The 7500-nt window shown below is 46.6% G+C and overlaps 1 protein-coding gene across 3 annotated transcripts in view; it reads right to left on the bottom strand.

Moving 5' to 3' along the window:
• baz2ba (bromodomain adjacent to zinc finger domain, 2Ba) overlaps nucleotides 1-7500 on the bottom strand; it is an 86612-nt gene that overhangs the window by 69338 nt on the left and 9774 nt on the right. For all 3 annotated transcript variants that reach the window (XM_083524724.1, XM_083524744.1, XM_083524723.1), the window contains exon 2: nucleotides 1635-1679. The gene's annotated coding sequence lies outside the window, so the exon portion shown is untranslated. The remainder of the gene's footprint in view (nucleotides 1-1634; nucleotides 1680-7500) is intronic.

Below are 7500 nucleotides of genomic sequence, written 5' to 3'. Positions count from 1 at the left end.
TGAATCTAAAGCGACGTGATTATTAATAATCCTCGGATTTTTCACAGGCGGCTGCGAGGGGCAAAAAAACAGGGTCGCTCGTAGTTTTTTTTTTTTTTTTTTCGAACACGGGCGAGAGGGAGAGGGGGAGGGAGAGAGAGAGAGAGAGAGAGTTGGAGAAAAAGGACAAAATGTCGCTCGGCGATGATGCCTCGTTCTTTCCTACAATTCTCCAAAGAAATCGATGCTCCGCCGAGGCCTCCATTACCATTATTGATTGAGGGGAAGGGGACGGTGGCCGAGAGGTGGACGGGAGCGGGCGGGACGTGTCTCCACTCCTCACAAAGAACACAAAGTGCTGGAGAAGGAGAAGAAAAACCGATACAGAGGCGGCGATCACACCCACGACCGTGCGGCCGAATTTCACACGCACGCATGAGGAAAAAAAAATACACACATTGATGAAGAGGACTGAGGGGGAAAACAGACGAGAGTGAGGGATTGAGAAAGAGCAGAACGGATGGGGGGAAGGGGAGGAAAGAAAAGTGTCGTCCTTGTGTTCACTGACACTTTCTGTAATCACCAGGGATCTGTGACGGCTCGTCACCTTCTGCCACACATTACGATGAAAGAAAGAAAGAAAGAAAGAAAGAAAGAAAGAAAGAAAGAAAGAAAGAAAGAAAGAAAGAAAGAAAGAAAGAAAGAAAGAAAGAAAGAAAGAAAAAAAGAAAGAAAGAAAGAAAGAAAGATAATGAGGGAACAAAATAACATGGAAGAAAAGAACGATGGATGAATGGTAGGATGAATAAATGGATGGATAGATGAATGGATGGACGGATGGATGGATAGGTAGATGGATAGATGGATGGATGGATGGATGGATGGATGGATAAATGGATGGATGGATGGATGGATGGATGGATAAATGGATGGATAAATGGATGGATGGATGGATGGATGGATGGATAAATGGATGGATGGATAAATGGATGGATGGATGGATGGATGGATGGATGGATGGAAGGCAGGAAAAGAAAGAATGAAATAGGAAAAGAAATTGTCAGAAATCAATGGAAGGATGGACGGAAGGAGAGAGCGAATGCTACTTTGACAAATTACACAATAAAAAAACAAAACAAAAAAACATACATAAAAAAAAACCAACAAAAAAAAAAAATCACGTGCCGAAATTCAACATCCTCCCAAAAAAACAAAAAACTAATCCTGATGTGGATTTGATGCTCTATTTGAATGTGTTTTGTTTTACTTTCCGTGTCTCAACCATTTTTGTCTGAATCCCATTCGGGACGTTACATTTTCCTTCAAGGGGCGTGTCCTGTCCTGGAAGAGACATCCTGTGTGACCAGACGCTAAACTAACTACAGACACTACTAAACACACACACACACACACACACACACCTTGAAAAATTTGCGAATGCCAAAACGAATCAGGGACGAGGAAGACGAGGAGAGGAATACCTCCAAACGGAAGAAAGAAAGAAAGAAAGAAAGAAAGAAAGAAAGAAAGAAAGAAAGAAAGAAAGAAAGAAAGAAAGAAAGAAAGAAAGAAAAAAAGAAAGAAAGAAAGAAAGAAAGAAAGAAAGAAAGAAAGAAAGAAAGAAAGAAAGACCAGTAGATCTAACTGGTACTCACTGTGTGGAGAGTGTCCTCAGCTCTGTAACATCACTGCTCTTCCACCTGAGAGACAGAGAGAGAAACAGAGAGACAGAGTGAGACCGAGTTAAGATTTTTCGCATGTTCAGATGATCACATGACGAGACGAGACGAGCCCGAGACAAAAGCAGTTAAATATACAGAGGCCTGTAGCCTGAAGGGACTAAACTGGCAAAAACAAGTTTCGCCTTTGTGGTCAAACCGTGAAAAACCATGATGTTTGCACCCAGACCTTGTGGCATAAGCTACACACACACACACACACACACACACACACACACACACACACACACACACACACACACACATCCACACACATCCACATGCCCACACATGTGGGGCAAAACACACACACACACTCCCAGTTCCATTTTTTTTCCTGTTAAACCTGTTGGAATTATAGTCAGCCCTTAAGTCTCCGGGTGTGTGGGATGATTTTTCCTAGCGCACATGCCGAGAGAACCAGCCCTCTCCGGTTTTCTCACGGCCTTAACACACTCTCTCACACACACACACACACACACACACACACACACACACACACACACACACACACACACACACACACACACACACACACACACACTCTATTTCTCTGTCTGTGTTTCTGTATGTGCATGCTTCACGCAATTGTGTGTTTATCAGAGAACAGATATATTTTCCAATCTCCACAATCAGCAACATCTACTCAAACAAACACAACACACACACACACACACACACACACACACACACACACACACACACACACACACACACACACACACAATCTATGAACGAGTGAGGCCAAAAGAAGAAGGGAAAAAAAGCCAGGCGCACACCCAAAACATAAAAAAACCCAAACCGCAAACAACACGACACACGACACACGCACACAAACACACACTTTGTGAGTCACTTCCTAATTTTTCACAAGTTACAGATAAAGCGCTGGAAAAAATTCGCCACCGAGAGCTGGAACCGTGCTTTTGGGAACTGAATCGGGAGAAAGGAGGAGCTAAAAGCGCCGCTCGAGGCCGCTCGGTTAGCGGTACGACGTCGTGCGGCGGAGTCACGTTTGCTCTTGTGGGCGTCTGGAAGGTCACGCAAGAAGAGAACGTTTCAGTGCGTCATCCAGGTTAAAAACATGAAAAAAGTATCGCTCTTGCGTGACCTTATATCAACGGCGCGGTTTCGTTTCGCGTGAAGGTGCGCCGGTCCGCTCCGGTTTGGCCCGTCTGGGAAACTTTTACACGTCTCTCACGTGACGCTCTGTCTTGGACGAGATAAAGGGGGTGTGGTTGGACCTGATCCAACTCCTCCTACAACTATAACCCGCTAACAAAACCTTATGGCATGGAGTACATCGCAAAACACACACACACACACACACACACACACACACACACACACACACACACACACACAGACAGTCTCTTTTGTCTTTTGCCTGCCTGTGGTTTTGGTGTTTGCTTTACGCTCGCTCGATTCATCCAGTTTCGCTTCATACGGAAAGGGTCTCTAAGCAAATTTTCACCGTATCATCACTATGACCTCCGGTGCTGCGTCTAGACGCCTGGACTCTACGTCTAGAGATAAAAAAAATGACTAAAATCCCCCAATCCCCACCTCCGCCGAAGTGTTCATACACCAGATCTCCTTGGACTTTGGAGCCGGTGTCTCTGTGCATCACCACCGGCTACACGTTCACGTGCGCACACCTGCAGCTAATCGCGGTTTGATGAGAGAACAATATCATGCGAGAGAAACGGAAGAAGTTAAATATAAAGAAAGCCCTAAGGCTGGAGGAAGTGTGGAAGTTTCGGAGCAAGTCTGGCTTTGTGGTCAAACTGTGAAGATTACTATCATGTACTAGTTGGGAGGGAGAAAAAAAAAACAAGACGATGTTTCACGTGTTTCTTCAGCCATATTGCGGGTCTGCGCTTTAAAAAAAACGTGAATCGGACACGAGGACAGCCGAAGCATCGTTGCAGGGAGGATTACAGCGGCGCCGGGAGTAATGACAGCTCTGACGTGGAGATAATGGCAGGCGCATCGGCCGTGCCGATCATCTTATACACGCGCCGAACGTACACGCGCCGGGTCGATTACAGAGCCTCACGCCTTCTTCTTCTGAGACGGGTTTGCTCTTCTCCATCGGAGAAGAAATAGAAAAGGCGATCGGCCAAAGAGCAGGCCGTACTCTTGCACGTTGGAAAAAAAAACGTTGGAAAAGCGAAACAAGTGATTCTACAGGACGTTTAGGATGGAGGCAGCCATCTTTAAAGCCTTTGGAGAAAAACAGGCAAGTCCTGACAATTTCGGAGAGTCCCGGTGCAGGAAACCGAACCCCAAACAGCAGTGATTCATCTCCTCGTCAGATTGTTTCTCAGCTCAAAGCCTGCCACTTCCTCTTTCTCTCTGTCTCGAGTGTGTCTCGAGGCCTGCAGGCCTGTCTCTTCTCACCTCGGCTGCGAGAGAAAAGCAAAAAAATGGCCGTGCTATGCGTTTTTAAGGAGACAGATTTTGTAAGGATTTGTTGATAGATAGATAGATAGATAGATAGATAGATAGATAGATAGATAGATAGATAGATAGATAGATAGATAGATAGATAGATAGATAGACAGACAGACAGACAGACAGACAGACAGACAGACAGACAGACAGACAGACAGATAGAGTTCTGCCAATTCTTAAACCTATAATTGTCTTCTTTCTGCATTTACTTTGTTTAATGACGGTGGACAAACTGTGTGTGTGTGTGTGTGTGTGTGTGTGTGTGTGTGTGTGTGTGTGTGTGTGTGTGTGTGCGTGCGTGTATGTTTAAATCAGATTGAGAAAAAAGGAGCCTTAAAAGAGGATCCTGCCATTTCTCATCTCAGTAAACAATTCCTCTAAAATGGCCACCAGATAATTAGCCCCATCTGAGAGCAGCTCCGGCCTCAGCCGCCTGCTCTGCGGCTCATCACTCACACACTAACAGGAGAGAGGCGACACACACACACACACACACACACACACACACACACACACACACACACACACACACACACACACACACACCACACTCTCTCTCTCTCTCCCACTCTTTCTTCTTCTCTTGTTCTCTCAAACACCCTCACCCTCACCCTCACACACACACACACACACACACACACACACACACACACACACACACACCACACACTCTCTCTCTCTCTCCCACTCTTTCTTCTTCTCTTGTTCTCTCAAACACCCTCACCCTCACACACACACACACACACACACACACACACACACACACACACACACACACACACACACACACACACACTGTCCTCGGCTGAATGAAGGATGAACGCGGTGCCACGGCGGCAATTTTTCTGCGCGTGTGTGGGAGCCGAGGCAGCGCCGGCACCCCCGAGCCGGGACGACGCGGTTGGATTAATATTCCGCTCATTTCCGTGTCTTCGCTTTTCCCCCCTGTTCACCTTTGAAGTTCTCTGAAAATGAACGCCAGATGCGGCCGAGGGGAGGAGAGCAGGCACGAGAGAGAAAGAGTGAGCGAGCGAGGAAGAAAGAAAGAAAGAAAGAAAGACGATCTCAGCGGTGGCTCCACATGTGAGAGCCATTTGTACTTAAACAAGAAAAAAAGCACAAACACCGGCTCGGCCGGCCGCCTGCAACTGCGCAACATCTGGAACGCGTTTCACGCGCAAAACCCTGAACGCGAAACACATCACAGCAAACAAATAAACTAGATAATGAAGGAATCACTTAAGGTTTTCCGGCTGAGGGAACAGAGTCTGGAAAACTGGGCCTGCGAAACCCCCCCCCCGCCCCCTTCGCCAACTTTCGATAATGCGAAGCTTTCTATAAGGGGATGCATTCAGGGAAAGGGGTCTCCAGTGTCAGAGGTAAGTTAAGAAGAAAATGGAAGAGCTTTGGGGTCTGGAAGTTCTTGGAAATCATTCACACACTGAAGATGTGACGGAGGCTTTAGCACCAGCGCCGTCCAGCAGAGGAGAAGTGGAGCAGCAGAGCTTCACGTATCCGAACAATCCTTAAGATTTCACCGTGCGAAGGTCAGCCGTGCTGCCTATGCATCCGCCGTGCCTCAAACAGAAACACTTACACACACACACACACACACACACACACACACACACACACACACACAGGCAGGAGACTAACTTTAGTCCGTCATCATGGCAATCCACATCTCCATCACCCTGTCAGTTACCATGGCGAAAAATCCCCCTCTTAAAAAAAAATAAAAAAATAAACGAACACTCGAGCAAACACCGAGTGGCAGAACGACGGCGTTCTCCCTCGGGGGCTTAACACGGACGCGTAAGCAGCCGTGATCGATGAGTGTTGGTTTTCCGGGCTCGTTGGGAAGAATCGAGCCGCTGTTTTGAGAGTTTTACAGAGTCAGGGTGCAGAACCTGAAGCAGTACGGCGTTAAGACGTGAACTGAGGTGGTGTAGGGTGTTAGGTCACGACCCCAGACCAAGACAGCACCCTAAGTCTAATCCACAAATGCCCCTGGGTGGGTGTGTGTGTGTGTGTGTGTTATAGAGAATGTTCTGTGCTACGGTTATCAAATAGGTGAGAAGGCGTGAAAGCTCCAGACCTCCAGTGTGCTTCTATACATCCTCAGCAGCAACAACTGATTATCATGAGCATGAGAGAAAAAACAGAAAGCGAAGAAACCGATCACGTAAACGGACAGATTTCGAGACTGGTTGTGTTCCTGCTGATATTCTGACCAAGTGCGTTACCACGTCTGCAATTTTATCACGGACAGCATGTTAGAAAGAGCGAGCGTGGAATTCTGCGTGAAACCGCGCAAATCTGCATCAGAGACGTTTGACACGACGTCCGTTTGACACACGGTGATGCTGCGATGAGTCGTTCGAGGTGTTCACGATACGTTATTATTCTCGATATGGTTGAAACCGGTACAACTTTCGATGCCATGTAAGCTCTGAAAAGCTGAAAATGAAACTTCAACAGTCAAATGACGTGGTTTCGCTTTCGTTTTCGTCGAAAGCTGGTGGACTCAAACCTGAATCGAAGCTTTCTCAGAATTCAGAAGAATTTTCTCAGGCTGGTGAAACGTAAAACTGAGGCGAAAGACGCGTTTCCGTTAACCAGCGATGAACTGAACTGTGTATCTCTGAAAAGAAAAAGAAATAAAAAGTCTGCGTTTCTCTGGATCGGACGGAAAGCGAGCCTGGTCGTCTCGGAGAATCTGCGGCTCGTGAGAAAAAGTGAGAACGTGACCTCGGAATGAATACAAAATGATTAATTATTTCCCAAATCCAAGGTTGGTTTACAAAGCGCCCAATTACAAAGCATGAAAAAAGTAAATGGCGTATTTGCTGATGTTAAGCGCGCGGTGAAAGTAAAGGTCGGCGTGATTACGCTGAAAGGAAGACGAGAGGAGGGATCGCGGCGCTGCCTTTTTCTCACGATTAAAAGCATTAAGCTTTTGATGTGCTCGTATTAAAAAACGCAATACTTTCATCTTTGCGATTTACGATACTGATACAGTGGGAAGCTGGAAGGCGTGGCTTACGGAGGAAGGGGGTGGGGAAAAGGAGTTGGAGAGGTTAGGGTTGAAATGATAGCTTTGCGCTTAAGGCATAAGGATCCTAAGGTGTTGAGTTCAAATCCCAGCCACTCAATCTGCCACTGCTGGGCCCCTGAGCAAGGCCCTCAGCCCCATAACTGCTCAGCTGTGTGAATGAGATAAATGTAAGTCTCTCTGGATACGGATGTCAAAATGTATAATATGTACGTGATAAGTTCATATCCACATCCCGGGACTTTTTTTTTTTTCGGAAACTAGGACGAAACCTAGTGTCGAGGCGTTAGT

This window comes from Silurus aristotelis, assembly GCF_946808225.1.
Source record: "Silurus aristotelis genome assembly, chromosome: 2".
Lineage (NCBI taxonomy): Eukaryota > Metazoa > Chordata > Actinopteri > Siluriformes > Siluridae > Silurus > Silurus aristotelis.
This window is presented reverse-complemented; position numbering and strand designations above follow the sequence as displayed.